General features: G+C 43.3%; 1 protein-coding gene across 4 annotated transcripts in view; it reads right to left on the bottom strand.

Moving 5' to 3' along the window:
* Window positions 1-19565, bottom strand: part of ATP10D (ATPase phospholipid transporting 10D (putative)) — a 108103-nt gene that overhangs the window by 68337 nt on the left and 20201 nt on the right. The window contains exons 3-4 of one of the 4 annotated variants that reach the window (XM_073342118.1): window positions 16865-16958; window positions 6732-6792 (exon numbers count right to left, since the gene is read on the bottom strand). The exons of 2 other annotated variants lie outside the window; for them this stretch is intronic. The gene's annotated coding sequence lies outside the window, so the exon portion shown is untranslated. Of the gene's footprint in view, window positions 1-6019; window positions 6693-6731; window positions 6793-16864; window positions 16959-19565 lie in introns of those variants that run through there. One more of the 4 variants, XM_073342119.1, reaches the window with a different exon arrangement.

Genomic DNA, 19565 nt, shown 5'->3' on the forward strand with positions numbered 1-19565 from the left:
ACTGTAGCTTCTCTCCGCACACCCTTCCTCAGCACACAGCTGCCTTCATGTTGGCTCTATCCCATCAATAGCTCCCCAACATTGAGAGTGAATGGGTTTAAAGACGCCTCTACAGCTTACAAGTTGCCCCCGTCATGGAAAGATGCTCTGCTCCATCCCACAAGCTGCCTTCCCTCGAAATCCCTTTCTCATATTTCCCGTCCTCTTCTGGAACCCTTAACACACCTTAACCTGCATAAGACCTCCTCTGGTTTCTAAGCAGTTCAAATACAGTTAGAAGCCCCTGTCCAACACAGCAATCAGCAAGGTGCCTTCTGCAGCTGTTAGGAACTGGGAAGTGCCGGGGAGCTGGCACAAGGACAATTACAAGGTAATTTAAACTGTAAATAAAATCCCACATGGCTGGATAATGTTGATAATGTCTCAGTGAGTGGGAGTAATACCTTTAAGTAAAACTAGATATGGCCCCAAAATTGGAGGAGGATATTTAGGATCCATATCACCATTTTGCATCAATCCCTGTATTTATAATAGGCCAAATCTAAATGGCCCCAGATTTTGAGGGTTCAAAATTCAGATCTGAATTTTGCAGCTCAGTCTCAGGCTCATCATGTTCAGAATGGGGATACGTGAATGCCATGGAGTTTCAGGTTCCACACCCTTTTCCGAAATCCTTGACCACAGGACTCCCTTTTTTAATCCTGCCCTCTCTCTCTGTTCCTCTTCAGAGCCTCTCATAAATGAAATGCACACCTTGCTTATGTTCACGTGGCCAACATACAATGTTCTATTCTATGCTCCCAAGTGTTTTTATCTACTTAGGGCCATGTCTACACTAGAAGTGTTTTACTGGTATAGAAATACCAGTACACTACACCAGCAAAGTGCTCCTAGTGTGGACGCAACTGTACTGGCAGAACTACACTTAGTACAACGATAGTAAAATTGGTTTCAGAGTAGCAGCCGTGTTAGTCTGTATCTGCAAAAAGAAAAGGAGGACTTGTGGCACCTTAGAGACTCACCAATTTATTTGAGCCTAAGCTTTCGTGACCTACAGCTCACTTCACCGAATGTATCCGATGAAGTGAGCTGTAGCTCACGAAAGCTTATACTCAAATAAATTGGTTAGTCTCTAAGGTGCCACTAGTACTCCTTTTCTTTTTGATAGTAAAATTGCCACCCACAAGCAAAACAAGCTATACAAGTAAGACCTGAAATTTTAATGTAAAAAACAAGCTGGGGAAATACCCTTCAGGTCTTCTTAGAAAGAGAAAAAGGGCACAACCCACATTTGGAAAAAAAAAAATCCTCTGTGGGTCATCCTCAAAGAAAACAAACATTTTAGTCCTTCTTTTGAATATAGCTTTCTAAATGTGAACCAGTGTACTGTTATTTTCCCTAAAATGCGAGGAATGAAGTACCCATTCATTTCAATGGGACGTTAACTCCAAAGCTAATGGCAATTTAACTGTCAACACTAATTATATCACTGCTTTCAGTTTAGCAGAAACAGCCACCTTCTCCCCTTGGCCATTATTCTTAGAAGTCTGAGGCTATATCTACACCAGGGATTGGCAACGTTTGGCACACAGCCTGCCAGGGTAAGCCCTCTGGCGGGCCAGGCCGGTTTGTTGACCTGCCGTGTCCGCAGCTTTGGCCGATCGCGGCTCCCACTGGCCGCGGTTCGCTGCTCCAGGCCAATGGGGGCTGCGGGAAATGGCGTGGGCCAAGGGATGTGCTGGCTGCAGCTTCCCGTAGCCCCCATTGGCCTGGAGCAGCGACCCGTGGCCAATGGGAGCTGCGATCAGCCAAACCTGCGGACGCAGCAGGTAAACAAACTGACCCGGCCTGCCAGGTTAAAACATTGCCGATCCCTGATCTACACTATGGGGTCTATAGTAGCACACCTGCAGAACCGTAGCTATGCCGGCATAACCCCATAACGTAGATACAGTCTATAGCGACAAAAGTTTTTTTTCTGTCACTGTAGAAACAGTACCTCCCTGAGAGGCCATAACTAGGTTGATAGAAGCATTATTCCATCAGCCTAGCTGCGTCTACACAGGGGGCTAGGCTGGCATAGCTACGGTGCTCTGGGATGTGGATTTTTCACATCTCTCAGCACCATAGCTCTGTCAGCCTACATTTACTTTGTAATCCCCTAGAGGCAAGAACCATCTCTTCTTTTTATACAGTGAGGCACCAACTATATTTTGGGCTTTCCTTAAGTTATAATGCAAGAGCAGAATTGTGTGTGTGTGTGTGAGATTGCATAGCAATATCCAGAGAAGTCGTGTTGTTATTGTAAGGGAATTTTTGCTGCCATGACACAGATGGTCCGCAAAACAGTATACTGTACAATGGAATTAAAGATAAAAGTGAAATTTAATTGTCCAATTCTGCAATGAATCAATGACAAAGCTGAAGTGCCTACCAGGTGAGAGACAATCAGTACATTTGGCTGTAATAATACACATCTGTCCACTGTTCGAAGATATTCTTGACAGGAATAACCTGTGAATCCACTTTAACCACTACAAAAGGTGCTGTAACACTGTAAAGCGTGCTTGTTGAACGAGAACAGCTTCAGACCTCTGAAACAAGTTCAGTAGGCTCACTACCAACAATATCTCACAGCTCAACCACAAATAGTTTTTATTTTAGTTTCTCATATTGCTAAAAAATGAAACTGTATGGTGTAGTGGCCTAAACACAAGACAGAGACCAAAAACCTCCCAGGTTCTAACCGTGGGCCTTCCACTGACTTATGCTGTGACCTTGAGTTAGTCACTAAGGTCAAGGTTTTTGGTACCTCCCTAGAGATTTTGGCCTCGTCTTTGCTAGGAAAAGATGTCATAGAGTGGACATACCCTTTCAGAGATGCTGGGCACCCAAAGCTCTCAACTGCAGCATCCACAATCAGTGACCATTTTTGAAAATTTCAGCTTTCATCTCTCTATCTCAGATTTTCCTCCTGTAAATAATACCTTCCTCATAGGTCAGTTGTGAGGATCCATTATTAGATAACGACAGTACAATAGTTTGAAGGATGACCCAGTGGTTAGGATAGCCTAGGATTTGGGAGACCTGGATTCAAATCCCTGCTCTGCTACAGACTTCCCGTGACACCTTGGACAAGTCACTTAGGCCTAGTCTGCACCTAAAACTTAGGTCAACCTAGCTATGTCACTCAGAGGTGTGAAAAAGCCATTCCATCGCTGTAGCAAGTCTCTACACTATAGATACTATACTGGAACAGCTAAGGCACTGTATTGTGGGCATACCCCAAGTGTCTCCGTGCCTCAGTTCCCTATCTGCAAAGTGGGGAAAATAGCCCTTCCCTACTTCACAGGGGTGATCCAATACATTAAATATATTAAAGATTCTGAGGTGCTCAGATACTATATAGAAGTATTAAAATAGCATTAAAATAAATTCTACTGTTCAATATCCAAAACTGCAGCACAACAGTTTCCCCTTTAGGAACTATTACTTCTGTGTAATTTTAAGCAACTTTTTGTGCTCAATTTTAGATGAAGTGCCCGATTCTGAAACTTATTTTATGCAGGTACTTCTCTGTGACCACATGAAGACCCACGGATTTCAATAGGACCCCGTGTGTGCCCACGTCTGCCTACTTGCTACAAGTTGCAGGGACTAAATCCTTAATTACTACAAAATATGGAAAAAAAACCAGTCCCTCTCCCTAATGTCTGTGACAAATAATAATAAAAAAAATCCAATTCAAACTTTCACTTTCTAGATTAAGGTTTCTGCCTTTCTGCAAAGCTCAATGGACTACATTTACATAAAAAGGAAACGTCTGACAGGAAGCAGCTCCTAAAATAATATAAGTAAGTTTCACTTCAAGTTCTCCATTGTCTGACATTTACACATAATCCCTTGTATTATCAATTAAAAGAGTAACATGGAGACGATAATGCTAAACAGCAACACTACAGAGTTTTCCATAATACTAGCATGTATATAGACTAGATCACATGCTTTTCAAAGCAAAAGAAAGCTACTGAATTAGTAAAAACAGGACTTCTCTTATGCTACAACCAATGCATCTAAGAACAGCCATGCTGCGTTAGACCAAAAGGTCCATCAAGCCCAGTATCCTGTCCTCTGACAGTGGCCAATGGCAGGTGCCCCAAAGGGAATGAGCAGACAGGTTAAAATCTTTGAGTTTAATACTGAAATTCAAAGGTCAAATATACTGCATTGTAGTATCTCTTCTTACAGAATGATTAACACTCCACTGAGACCCACGGGCATGACCCTGCACTATTTATGCAGTGGTTTTGTAGCCAGTGTCAGTCCCAGGATATTAGAGAGGCAACTGGTGGGGTAATATCTTTTATTGAGCCAACTTTTGTTAGTGAGAAATAAGCTTTCGATCTATACAGAGCTCTTCTACAGGTCTGGAAAAGGTACAATACTCTTTTATTTAGCTGTGACACTCTTAGTACTTTTCTCAGACATGAAGAAGAGCTCTGTATAGCTTGAAAGCTTGCCTCTCTCACCAGCAGAAGTTGGCCCAATAAAAGATATTACCTCATCCACCTTTTCCTTCTACTCAGTTAAAACTTTATCTGACTAAAGAGTTCAGATTTCACTGAAAGAACTGCACATGCTGTATTCCCATTTGCAGAAGATTTCCAGGACTGTACCTATTTCTATACTGGCAAACTTTTCTACTTTGTTCATAATTAAGTTCTGACTTAAACTTGACTAGAAAATATTTGTTTTTCTGATCATCAATTTTTCCATGGAACTGTTGAGGCAGTTTGAGTCTGATCCTTCAAAGGTCTCATACATTGGGCACTAACAACGAGGAGTCCTTGTGGCACCTTAGAGACTAACAAATTTATTTGGGCATATGCTTTCGTGGGCTAAAACCCACTTCATCAGATGCATGGCGTGAAAAATACAGTAAGCAGTATATATATTACAGCACATGAAAAGATGATAGTTGCCGTAGCTTAAGCTACGGCAGCAGAGACTGAAGGTTTCCTAGTCTGAAGGTACACAATATTTTATTAATTGTTTACAGACTGAAATCAACAATAACCACACACTTTCCTAGCTATTATTTTCTCTTGGTTTGAGCATTGGCCTGCTAAACCCAGGGTTGTGAGTTCAATCCTTGAGGGGGCCATTTAGGGATCTGGGGCAAAAATTTGGGATTGGTCCTGCTTTGAGCAGGGGGTTGGACTAGATGACCTCCTGAGGTCCCTTCCAACCCTAATATTCTATGATTCTGCTTCCTTCCCCACATTTAGGGGCACAGAGAGATAGGAAAAGGGCCAGCGCAGTTACTAAATTCTTTGTGACTGGACCATAACACCACAGACTAGGATCTTCACTTGGACTGTGCCCTCAGTTCTAGCATGTTTAATAACGTATTAGTAGTTGGCCAAGCCCAATACAAAAGAAGTCTGGTATGAAATGTGTACACTGTATAGGGCCTAGTGCAAGACCTCACCACAACCACAGGCAAACCAGCAATTGTCTCTCTGAATTAATGTACAGGTTCTCCTTTATCTTCATAAATATAAAGCAGTTCCACCAAACACCAAATCTAGGTTTTGCTTTTACATACCTTATCATTGGTACTTTTGTAACCCCCCCACTAACGCCAATGAGGGAAAAGAATCGGCTACAAAATATACGCAGAGTCTGACTGTATTTCATGCTTCTCTTCCACCCCCACCCCCGCACGGCCTAGTGTAACCTTCCTACAGAAGATGTAGGGCTGTCTGCATTCAGAAAATAGAGGTAATGCATTCACTCCTATGGGGCACAAATAAACATAATCCGGGGGTAGTTAAAAGAAAATCATGCGGGACGAATGGCCTGAATCAACCTATGGGGCACTCCTGAGGGATTATCACGCTGCTCCTCGGGCAAACCACCACAAGCTTCAGCAGGAACCTGAGCGCCCCAGCCCAAAGGAAGACGCGCGGGGGCCGGGGGGGAAGGAAAGAGTTAGCAGCAGGGGTTCCACGCTTACCAGTCCCGCTACGCGCATCCCAGCGTCACGGCCGCGAGCCCCCAAACCGCGGCGGAGACGCGGCCGCGCAGCGTGGCCAGGTCACGCGGAAGGCGCTTCTGCCCCAGCCATTTCTGCGGGCCGAATCCAGCGCCGCTGCGCCCCGCGCCTCACTCAGCACCAGGTCCCTGCCTTCGCGAGGCTTCGGCTGGGACATCCTCCTTCCCCGGGGGGCTGCAGGGAGCAGCGAATCGCAGCCCGGCCTCGCCCCCTCTGACGTCTCCTCCAGGCACCTCTTGAGCGGCTCTCCCTCACTCCCTCTGGTGGGAGCCCCGCAGCCTTTCTGTGCTCTAGTATGTTCACTCTTCTCTCCGGACCTCGCTTCTCTTTAGTTTTACCTTTCCTGGCTTCTGCTCTTTGCTTACTGTCTGCTCCCTTTTCTTGATCTGTCCTCTCCCCTCTTCCTTCCTTCTTCTCCGCTGTTCCACTCTGCCCTTATCCCCGTGCTCTGTACGGCGTTGAGGGGGAGAAATGGCATGTGCGCCCATTCACGGTGCAAAATTTCGTGGAGGTAATGACGTTCACCACTTGTTTTAACAAAGCTGCAGACCTGCTAACTTGCGTTGATTTGGAGGCGGAGGCGGCTTTCTTATGTTGGGAATTCTTTTAGGGCAGTGTTTAAATTGCTCTTGCGACATGTGTGTTTGAATGAGTTATTAAAAACTTCACTTACGATTATTTGAATTTCCCCGAAGGTAAAAATTTCACCCATTTTAAAACAGCAACCCTAGAAACTGAGAGAAAATAATGAACATATAAGAGGAGTTACTGAGTAGCAGTAGGCTTGGCAAAAGCAGTGGTGTTTTCCTTTTGTTTGTTTTAGAAGTGTGAGGGGTAAAATACACGCGCACACACACTGATTGGGATATGAGAGACCACAGAATCATAGGTTTCAGAGTAGCAGCCGTGTTAGTCTGTATTCGCAAAAAGAAAAGGAATACTTGTGGCACCTTAGAGACTCACCAATTTATTTGAGCATAAGCTTTTGTGAGCTACAGCTCATTTCATCGGATGCATTCAGTGGAAAATACAGTGGGGAGATTTATATACATAGAGAACATGAAACAATGGGTGTTACCATACACACTGTAACGAGAGTGATCACTTAAGGTGAGCTATCTGCTACTCAAGATCCACAAACCTGGAAATCGTGGACGCCCCATCATCTCAGGCATTGGCACTCTGACAGCAGGATTGTCTGGCTATGTAGACTCCCTCCTCAGGCCCTACGCTACCAGCACTCCCAGCTATCTTCGAGACACCACTGACTTCCTGAGGAAACTACAATCCATCGGTGATCTTCCTGAAAACACCATGCTGGCCACTATGGATGTAGAAGCCCTCTACACCAACATTCCACACAAAGATGGACTACAAGCCGTCAAGAACACTATCCCTGATAATGTCACGGCTAACCTGGTGGCTGAACTTTATGACTTTGTCCTCACCCATAACAGTTTCACATTTGGGGACAAAGTATACCTTCAAATCAGTGGCACTGCTATGGGTACCCGCATGGCCCAACAGTATGCCAACATTTTTATGGCTGACTTAGAACAACGCTTCCTCAGCTCTCATCCCCTAACGCCCCTACTCTAGTTGCGCTATATTGATGACATCTTCATCATCTGGACCCATGGAAAAGAAGCCCTTGAGGAATTCCACCATGATTTCAACAATTTCCATCCCATCATCAACCTCAGCCTGGACCAGTCCACAAAAGAGATCCACTTCCTGGACACTACGGTGCTAATAAGCAATGGTCACATAAACACCACCCTATACTGGAAACCTACTGACCTCTATTCCTACCTATATGCCTCCAGCTTTCATCCAGACCACACCACATGATCCATTGTCTACAGCCAAGCTCTACGATACAACCACATTTCCTCCAACCCCTCAGACAGAGACAAACACCTACAAGATCTCTATCAAGCATTCTTACAACTACAATACCCACCTGCTGAAGTGAAGAAACAGATTGAGAGAGCCAGAAGAGCAGCCAGAAGTCACCTACCACAGGACAGGCCCAACAAAGAAAATAACAGAACACCACTAGCCATCACCTTCAGCCCCCAACTAAAACCTCTCCAACGCATCGTCAAAGATCTACAACCTATCCTGAAGGACGACCCATCACTCTCACAGATCTTGGGAGACAGGCCAGTCCTTGCTTACAGACAGCCCCCCAACCTGAAGCAAATACTCACTAGCAACCACATACCACACAACAGAACCACTAACCAGGAACCTATCCTTGCAACAAAGCCCGTTGCCAACTGTATCCACGTATCTATTCAGGGGACACCATCATAGGGCCTAATCACATCAGCCACACTATTAGAGGCTCACTCACCTGCACTTCTACCAATATGATATATGCCATCATGTGCCAGCAATGCCCCTCTGCCATGTACATTGGTCAAACTGGACAGTCTCTACGTAAAAGAATAAATGGACACAAATCAGACGTCAAGAATTATAACATTCAAAAACCAATCGGAGAACACTTTAATCTCTTTGGTCACTCACAGACCTAAAAGTTGCAATTCTTCAAAAAAAAAATAAAATTTAAAAACAGACTCCAACGAGAGACTGCTGAATTGGAATTAATTTGCAAACTGGATACAATTAACTTAGGCTTGATTAAAGACTGGGAGTGGATGGGTCATTACACACAGTAAAACTATTTGCCCCTCTCCACCCCCACCCCGTTCCTCAGACATTCTTGTCAACTGCTGGAAACTGTTTCTCCCCCCATCCCCTGCTGGTAACAACTCACCTTAAGTGATCACTCTCGTTACAGTGTGTTTGATAACACCCATTGTTTCATGTTCTCTGTGTATATAAATCTCTCCACTGTATTTTCCACTGAATGCATCTGATGAAGTGAGCTGTAGCTCACGAAAGCTTATGCTCAAATAAATTTGTTAGTCTCTAAGGTGCCACAAGTTCTCCTTTTCTTTTTACAGCATCATAGAATATCAGGGTTGGAAGGGACCTCAGGAGGCCATCTAGTCCAACCCCCTGCTCAAAGCAGGACCAATCCCCAACTAAATCATCCCAGCCAGGGCTTTGTCAAGCCTGACCTTGAAAACCTCTAAGGAAGGAGATTCCACCACCTCCCTAGGTAACCCATTCCAGTGCTTCACCACCCTCCTAGTGAAAATTTTTTCCTAACATCCAACCTAAACTTCACCCACTGCAATTTGAGACCATTACTCCTTGTTCTGTCATCTGGTACCACTCAGAACAGTCTAGATCCATCCTCTTTGGAACCCCATTTCAGGTAGTTGAAAGCAGTTATTAAATCCCCCCTCATTCTTCTCTTCTGCAGACTAAACAAACCCAGTTCCCTCAGCCTCTCCTCATAAGTCATGTGCTCCAGCCCCCTAATCATTTTTGTTGCCCTACGCTGGACTCTTCAAATTTTTCCACATCCTTCTTGTAGTGTGGGGCCCAAAACTGGACACAGTACTCCAGATGAGGCCTCACCTATGTCGAATACAGGAGAATGATCACATCCCTTCATCGGCTGGCAATGCCCCTACTTATACTGCCCAAAATGCCGTTAGCCTTCTTGGCAACAAGGGCACACTGTTGACTCATATCCAGCTGATCGTCCACTGTAACCCCAAGGTCCTTTTCTGCAGAACTGCTGCCTAGGCATTCGGTCCCTGTGGCAGTGTATGGGATTCTTCCGTCCTAAGTACAGGACACTGCATTTGTCCTTGTTGAACCTCATCAGATTTCTTTTGGCCCAATCCTCTAATTTGTCTATGTCCCTCTGTATCCTATTCCTACCCTCCAGCATATCTACCACTCCGCCCAGTTTAGTGTCATCTGCAAACTTGCTGAGGGTGCAATCCACACTATCCTCCAGATCATTAATGAAGATATTGAACAAAACTGGCCCCAGCACCGACCCTTGGGGCACTCCACTTGATACTGGCTGCCAACTAAACATGGAGCTATTGATCACTATACATTGAGCCCGATGATCTGGCCAGCTTTCTGTCTACCTTATAGTTCATTCATCCAGCCCATACTTCTTTAACTTGCTGGCAAGAATACTGTGGGAGACCATGTCAAAAGCTTTGCTAAAGTCAAGAAATAACACATCCACTGCTTTCCCCTCATCCACAGAGCCAGTTATCTCGTCATAGAAGGCAATTAGGTTAGTGAGGCATGACTTGCCCTTGGTGAATCCATGCTGACTGTTCCTGATCACTTTCCTCTCCTCCAAGTGCTTCAGAATTGATTCCTTGAGGACCTGCTCAATGATTTTTCCAGGGACTGAGGTGAGGCTGACTGGCCTGTAGTTCCCCAGATCCTCCTCCTTCCCCTTTTTTAAAGATGGGCACTACATTAGCCTTTTTCCAGGCTTCCGGGACCTCCCCCGATCGCCATGAGTTTTCAAAGATAATGGCCAACGGCTCTGCAATCACATCCGCCAACTCCTTTAGCACCCTCGGATGTAGTGCATCCAGTACCATGGACTTGTGCTTGTCCAGCTTTTCTAAATAGTCCTGAACCACTTCTTTCTCTACAGAGGGCTGGTCACCTCCTCCCCATGCTGTGCTGCCCAGTGCAGCAGTCTGGGAGCTGACCTTGTTTGTGAAGACAGAGGCAAAAAAAGCATTGAGTACATTAGCTTTTTCCACATCCTCTGTCACTAGGTTGCCTCCTTCACTCAGTAAGGGGCCCACACTTTCCTTGACTTTCTTCTTGTTGCTAACATACCTGAGGAAACCCTTCTTGTTACTCTTAACATCTCTTGCTAGCTGCAACTCCAAGTGTAATTTGGCCTTCCTGATTTTACTCCTGCATGCCTGAGCAATATTTTTATACTCCTCCCTGGTCATTTGTCCAATCTTCCGCTTCTTGTAAGCTTCTTTTTTGTGTTTAAGATCAGCAAGGATTTCACTAAAAAGAAAAGGAGTACTTGTGGCACCTTAGAGACTAACCAATTTATTTGAGCATAAGCTCTCGTGAGCTACAGCTCACTTCATCGGATGCATAAAGTGGAAAAACAAGCCAAGCTGGTCACCTGCCATATTTACTATTCTTTCTACACATTGGGATGGTTTGTTCCTGCAACCTCAATAAGGATTCTTTAAAGTACAGCCAGCTCTCCTGGACTCCTTTCCCCCTCATGTTATTCTCCCAGGTGATCCTGCCCATCAGTTTCCTGAGGGAGTCAAAGTCTGCTTTTCTGAAGTCCAAGGTCCATATTCTGCTGCTCTCCTTTCTTCCTTGACCAGACACGTCGTTTGTTCCACCAGCAGTCTATATGCAAACTCTTGGTTACAAAACACTCGGCAGTCTGGATCTTGGCAAACAGTGCAATTAGTGAGAAAGTAATTGCTGACTGGCATTTTAAGCACCTTGTCATCTAACCCAGAGCGTGGCTAATCAGTGTTTAGAGTGCCAACTTCAGCTGGTAGTTAATATGCAGATTAGACTGTCCAATATCATTAACACCCTTAGAGCTAAAATGGGGCTAGTAATAAAGAGAAACTTTGCAAAATGTCTGTGTAGAAAAGTGCTTGTATTATGAGCTCTCACACCTTAGTTAAAGGGAGAGAGGCAGCTGCTCTTTAATAAAGGCCTCCTTTCTTCCAAGTGCTCATTATGTTTAAGTGTTACATAAATCTTTCTTTTTGAATTAATATGCAAACTAGATACCATTAATTTGGATTTGAATAGAGACTGGGAGTGGCTGGGTCATTACACATATTGAATCTATCTCCCCATGTTAAGTATCCTCACACCTTCTTGTCAACAGTCTAAATGGGCCATCTTGATTATCACTACAAAAATGTTTTTTGTCCTGCTGATAATAGATCATCTTAATTAATTAGCCTCTTACACTTGGTATGGCTACTTCCACCTTTTCATGTTCTCTGTATGTGTGTGTGTATATATATATATATATATATATATATATATCACTATATGTTCCATTCTGTGCATCCGATGAAGTGGGCTGTAGCCCATGAAAGCTTATGCTCAAATAAATGTGTTAGTCTCTAAGGTGCCACAAGTACTCCTTTTCTTTTTGCCTCTAGCTGTGGAGAAACTGCCCATGTTATCAAATCATTTGTTTAGAGTTGAATAACAGGTATCTGAATGAGCCAATAAATGCTGTTCAAACACCTGTTAGGGAGTCCAAACATAACTGTTGTATTCTTATCTCCTGCACAGTCACTCCCCCCAAAACACAGATACACACACAAATATTCTTCTCAAGTAAATCACATCTCAGACTGTGTCCATTTACAAGGAACTGAGGAGAAATTCGTACTCTGACTCCATCTTCTGGAGGGGCGGGAGGGATGAGTTTTAGAAAACTTCTTTGGGCTGTACAGAGCCTACTATAATGGGGTCCCAATCTTGACTGGGGCCCTCAGGCACAATCCCAATATCACTATTTAAATCATAATAAAAAACTGACACCTGTATCTAGATGTGTTCTCCCTACCACATGCATGCCTATATGCCAGAGGTTTGACCCACAACGTAAATATTTAGTTTGCAGTGTTATTGTAGACATGTTGGTCCCAGGATATGAGAGAGAGACAAGGTGAGTGAGGTAATATCTTTTATCAGGCCAGTTTTTGTTGAAGAGAAAGAAGCAAGCTTCCGAGCTACATGGAGTTCTTCTTGTCTCTCTCATAAATATTTAGTGACATACAACATATTCGGCATTAAATACCGTGGAAGTTGCAGTGACATATTCATCCTATAGACTGGAATAATGGCTATGGAGGGGCTAAGAACATAAGAACAGCTATACTCAGGGCCATCCTTAGGCATATGTGGCTGCGTAGGGCACCCAAAAATTTGGGGCACCACTCCAGACTCTTCCTCTCCCTGTTCTGACCCTTTCTGCAGCCTCCCATAGCTAGCTGCTGCAGCCTGGTGACTCTTATTCCAGAGGAGATCTAGTAACTTAAAAGTGAAAACCCCTTCCAGCCTGACGGAGGGATTAGCACAACACTGAAACTGTTAAAGAGCCATTCAATTGGTAATAAGAAAAGGAGTACTTGTGGCACCTTAGAGACTAACCAATTTATTTGAGCATGAGCTTTCGTGAGCTACAGCTCACTTCATCGGATGTCCACGGCATGCATCCGATGAAGTGAGCTGTAGCTCACGAAAGCTCATGCTCAAATAAATTGGTTAGTCTCTAAGGTGCCACAAGTACTCCTTTTCTTTTTGCGAATACAGACTAACACGGCTGTTACTCTGAAACCTGTCAATTGGTAATGGGGCCATTTAACAGGTATTTGCCAACCCATAGGTATATACTGTCAGTTTCTGAATTTACTAACAAAAACAGTTGTGCATTACTGTAATATTTACTCAGAACATGTTAGTCTATAGGACCTTAGTTTAAAATTTGCTTTAAAAATATTTCATTAGAAGATTGCTGAAGATTATAAAGTCACATCTCTAAAAATACTTGCATAGGTTTTTAGATCCACAATCTGAGTATTCATCTTTAACCTTAAATGCTTGGATCTTCAGACATGTAGTTTTTTAAATAAATCCTTCAAAAGACCACTCTTATCTAAAATACACATTTTAAATTTAATTACTATAGTATAAAAAAACTTGCCTCCAAAGTCTTCTTGTCCTTTCTGTCCATCCCTTTCTCCCTTCACCCCCCTTTTGAAGAGATGCTAGCCGTAAAGAGAAAACACCCCTTTCCTTCCACATAGCTGGACAAACGAGTTTCCCTTTCTTTACTTCTGATTTCATGAACTAATTTTAAGAGAACCCTCCAGCAAAATCAGTACCTTAGTAAGATATAAAATCCTTTGTTATGTCTAAAATCTTTGGAAACATATTTTTTTAAAGTTGGTAAAATTTCATAAACATGTCTGTTGTTATGGAGATCACACAAAGAAAATTAGTGTTCCCTTTTTCTAAAAGCAATGAACATTGTTATAAACACACTAAAACTCTGTGACTGATTAATTTAAAATAATGTCTTTGTTTCAGTGAGTTAAATATGTAGTAATCTGGAATGATTACTTTCTGAAGACTTAAGAGTATATTTACAATATAAATTCAGCTCAGAAATACTGATTAAGAAAATGTAAAACAGAGAAGAGATGCATCATGTATTCCTTAATATTTAAGATTGTATTCAGCAGGACAGCTGACTTGCCCTTAATACAAAGGTTTTGCAAATAAATCTCTGACAAACTTCAGGGTATATCAAAATACCTGTGACTGATATTTTTTATTCCTAAATTTAGAGCTTTTAATTAGGTACCTTCTACATGTCCAGTCTTCACCTTTTGGCATGCAATGGAAAACATGCTCCATTTTATTGTGAAAAAAACACCCTTCTGTAATTTCTTTCTAATGTCATTTGCTTCACTTGGGTTCAGAGATTTGGCTTGAAGGGGGAGAGCAGGGAGGGGGAGGGAAGAGAGGAGGGAGACAGTGGGGAGGGGCGGGGCCTGGGCAGAGTTGGGGAAGGGTCTGGGACTGAGCAGGGTTGGAGTATGGGTGGGGCCACAGCTAGCCTCCCTAAGCCGCAGCTTCACCCCCCCGCCCTTGACACTGGGTAAGAGCAGGTCTGCTCCCACACACGCAGCATGTGCTGCAGTGTCCTTTGGCAGGCTCCATATTGACAGAGCCAAATGCACGGCAGCCACACATTCTGCATGAGGGAGAGGGTATGGGGGTCTCTGCAGGGAACTGTGACTCTCCACCACAATAAAGTGGCTCAATATCCTTGCTACCTCGTCCCTCCTCCCCTGGGCTGCAAGCCCAGGTTGCCGTCGGGCATCGGGGCACCAGTTTAATAATACTGTGTAGGGCCCCATAAATCCTAAGGACGGCCCTGGCTATACTGGGTCAGATCAGTAGTTCATCTAGCCCAGTATCCTGGCATTGGCTACGTTGGAAGACAGAATACTGGGCCAGATGGACCAGTCTGACTGAATATGTCCATTCTTATGTTCTCCAATTTGTTAAGGTAGTTTTGAATTCTAATCCTGTCCTCCAAAGTGCTTACAAACCCTCCCATCTTGGTGTTACCCACAAATTTTATAAGCATACTCTCTATTCCCTTATCCATCTCCTATCGTCCACTCCCAGCTACTGGCAGGCAGCGGCTAGGGACACCCAGAGAATGGGTGATCATCTTGGCTAACAGCCTCCTGATCATCTTGGCTAATAGCCATTGATGGACTTTTTGTTTACACTGGCACTTTCGTCATTAAAATTTTTGTTGCTCAATCGTGTGAAAAAACAACCCCTTGAACAACAAAAGTTTTAACGATGAAAAGCACCAGCGTGGACAGCGCTTCGTTGGCAGGAGCCACTCTCCCGTCAATGAGGCTACTGCCCCTCATTGGGGTCTCTCCCAGCGACAAAGAGCAGCTACACTGTGCATGTTACAACCGCGCGGCTGCAGCGGCACAATCACGCCATTGTAAGGTGCTCAGTGTAGACATAGCCTTATTCTTTTTTGAACTGACTTATAGTTTTGGCCTTCACAGTATCCCCTGGCAATGAGTTCCACAGGTTGACTGTGTATTGTGTGAAGAAGTACCTCCTTATGTTTGTTTTAAACCTGCAACCTATTAAATGTATCGGATGACCCCTGGTTCTTGTGTTATGTGACAGAGTAAATAACACTTCCCTGTACACTTTCTCTACACTTTTTTCTTTCTGTGATTTTATAGACCTCTATCATATCCCCCCTTAGTCATCTCTTTTCCAAGATGAACAGTCCCAGTCTTTTTAACCTCTCCTCACATGGAAGTTGTTCCATACCCTTACTCATTTTTATTGCCTTTCTCTGTACCTTTTCCAATTCTATATCTTTTTTGAGATGGGGTTCCTGCAATGCCTATTATATCAATATTCCCACTTAAAACCATGTACTCTAGTTCACCCATGTTAGTATTTAGACTTATAGCATTTGTATATACTTATAAAATTTTCACTTTTTAGCTGTCTACTGTTAGGGGATGTAATTGAATGGGACTCTTTTTCATTTGACTGTTTTTCTTCAGTTCCTACCTGTACTTTATCAACGTCTATCCTCTCCTCTTTTCTAGGATATAGAGAATCTCCGTTAATAGACATCCTTGCGATGTCTCTGTCTGAACCATGTGCTCCTCTGTACCTGTGGGCTTTCTCCCGGCCCTTAGTTAAAAACTCTTCTTAATTTTTACCTTTTTAATTTTACATACCAGCAACCTGGTTCCATTTTGGTTTAGGTGGAGCCCCTTCTTGTATGGCTCCTCCTTTCCCAAAAGGTTCCCCAGTTCCTAATAAACCTAAACCCCTCCTCCTTACACTATCGTCTCATCCGACTGGCCCTGCATGTGGAACTGGAAGCATTTCAGAGAATGCTACCAAGGAGCCCTGGACTTTAATCTCTTACTCAGCAGTTTAATAACCTGCCCAGCCTAACTCTGCTTAGTTCCCTACATTAAGACCAAGTAATTAGGCTTTAATAGGGAAGCCTGAATTTCACTCTTACAGCTTATATTTCATATATTATCTTGCATTCCTGATTCTACGGATGCCTTAAAAATTCATCTGCTAAGTAATGTTACAGTTTTCATGCAGATTTATATTTAATTACACCAAGCGACGTTAATGCAGAGTTAAGGATGCTTGGTGGTATGTCATCCCCTTGCAGAATGCTGACTTGAGCAAAACTCAAACTTCTGAAAACCGGGGAAAATGCACAGTTAAGGTTGCCCATGAAACCTTATCTCTGCCCTCTTTCAGCAGTGCCCTAATACACTGTGTTAACACACATACCTTTATGCTGTCAACTCCACAGCTGCTGAAATGTACAAGCTCTTCACTTTCTTTTACAACCCATTCACTCTCTCCCACAGGATCCCATGTAACACTATTAAAGGACAAAAAGAAAAAAAGAAGGGGAAAAAATTCTGGTCTAAGTGAATTTCCTTGTAGCACATAGGCTGTCTGCAACAAAGCCAGGGATTGAACTGACTTCTGTTCCCACCTCTGGCAGAGGACCTATGCCTCATTCTCCACTCATCTTTCAACAGCTACATATCACATGAAACCATATTGACCCCCTGTATTAGTCATCAGCATGTTGGAACACTATAACTTGAGCAAAGGAATAAATGGTTGCCATAGTCGGTTATTATCCTCTATAATATCCTCACACTTTGTCAGCGGTTTACACATCTATTTTTGACACAGCTGAGGAATGCTGAGAACCCTGGATTTTATTCTGTGCTTACCCCTAGAGAGGAATGTGGTGTAGTGTAGTGGTTACAGGCAGCACAGCCAAGCATGTAGGTTTGGCACTTTCATCCTGAAAGGCAGTCCCACGCATTGGAGAGACTTCAGTTCTATTGCCAGCTCTGTCAGAAAGTGATCTTTCAGTTACTTTATTTGTAAAACTGGTGAATAATACTTGCTTCTCTCCTAAGTTAGAAGTAAGAGGCATTGCTCAATAACAAGAGCTCCCACACAGAATTAACACCAGGAAGTAGAAGAGCTTAGACAAAAACTCATGATTAGGGCTGCAGGGTTTTCACAGAGGTAAAAATGTCACAGATACTATGATGTTTCTGTTTATCTGTGACTTGTCTTTGTGTATGCAATTGTAATAAACTCACCCAGCAGTGATGGCTCTTGTGACTTCTGTCCACAGTGCTGGGTTTGGCTTTCCACTGCAAGCATTGCGACCTGACTCACAGACTTGCAGCACCTCTCACTCAAATTTGTCTCAGCCACCCCGCACCCCATCATGATGGAGGGGCAGCGGGGCCAAACCTGAGTGGTCCTTTGACTCCATTCACCACGATACAATGCCTGCAGTCGCAAGCTGGGCCCAGCCCCACAGGACTGGAGCCTCCACACACACACACTTTGAATGGCATTCCCATGACCTTACACACCATTTCCCCCTAAACCTGTGATTTTTAACTAACTGTACCATGATTGCTCTGTGATTTTTTATTATAAACACTGGGACAAATCTGCAGCCCTACTCATGATCTATTCCTGACTCCTAGTCCAGCACACCAAAGGTCCATGAAAGATAGGTGTTTCTGTGTCCCCCTTGTCTGGAGCTCTAGCTCTGCAACTGTAACTATAATATTGGGAGCCCCAATTAGTATCCCATCAGCATAGCCCAATTTAGATACTGAATTTATTCTAGGCCAAGTTGAGCTATCATGATGGGATAATGATCAGGGCTTCCTACGTAGTAGACACAGAGCAAGAGCTCTGGGTGAGGGGGACACCGCAGCAATAGCCACTCCCTTTCAGCCCATGAAAAAGTGTGCAGGGTGGGAGCTGAGAGAAGACGATGATTTCTAGTCTCAGCTCAGTAGAATAACACCAGGGATGGGCTTGTCTCACTGTATGTTGACTTATCCCATTTTATTACAATGTGGTGAAAATTCTCCATAGCTAATCTTCAGCCTTATCTTATCTTTAGCTATAAACATGTTATTAGCCTCTTTACATTGCTACAATTTATAAGAATTTTATTGTGCATCAAAATGGCTTTGATGTGCAAACTAAGAACGCTTGTATTTCCACAGTATCATTGTATACATCATCTATGTAATTCTGCAAGTTTCTTTATCAGCCAATTATATCTGGCCCATAAAATAACCTTAACTCTGCATCTTCATTTTATGAATCCATTTTACTGGATAGTAAAGAAAGCTGAGCCAGTCATTCACATCAAATAATCTATCAACAAATGTAGACTTTCTTTCCGCTTGTTGAAGATCTACAAACAGATTGTGATTATTCTCAGATGTTTTTTTTTCATTTCATTTTACCCAATGAATTTTTCAGCAACTTTTTGTACCCTCTCTATATTGGTTGTGAACAGATCACTGATATTCAATATCCAAAATACAAGGTGAGTTGGCTAGTTGTTCTTGTATATACCACATGGAATTAATTATTGGTTGTTTATTTCACATGGTATTATTTCTGTTTCCTGACTGGATGAGTTTGACATTTATAATGAGGAGGATGATTTGAGATGCCAGGGAGGATTTGTCTCTTTCAGGATTTGTCCATACAAGGAAGAAGGGGGTTTTCTTACCATGTATTAGGTAACACATAGTAAAATCTTAGTGAAGACAGACTGTAGTTTTTACAAGTTTTAGCAGGTCAAGGTGAACATTAGGGGGAAGCCAAGAACTTACCTTTATATTAATAATAAATGTGAAAACTACAAACTGTGTTAGCTAATGTGGTATACCAGTGAAGGCAAAGCCTCACAGGGAGGAGATTAATGGCATTAGGGCATTTTAGAAGATTTTAAACCTTTCTCTTCTGGGCCATGCAAGATTTGCCTAAGGCATTCCACAAGGAGTGAAGACAGACGTTTCCCTGCACATGCCACTTGCCTCCCTGGTCCTTACCGGAGCTTATGAAATGAAGAATAGGCCTCTCCTTCCTCACCATCCTAGGTCCGGAGATTGGATAGAATTCCCACTTGTGCTGTGCATCT

Source organism: Lepidochelys kempii, chromosome 4 (assembly GCF_965140265.1).
Source record: "Lepidochelys kempii isolate rLepKem1 chromosome 4, rLepKem1.hap2, whole genome shotgun sequence".
Lineage (NCBI taxonomy): Eukaryota > Metazoa > Chordata > Testudines > Cheloniidae > Lepidochelys > Lepidochelys kempii.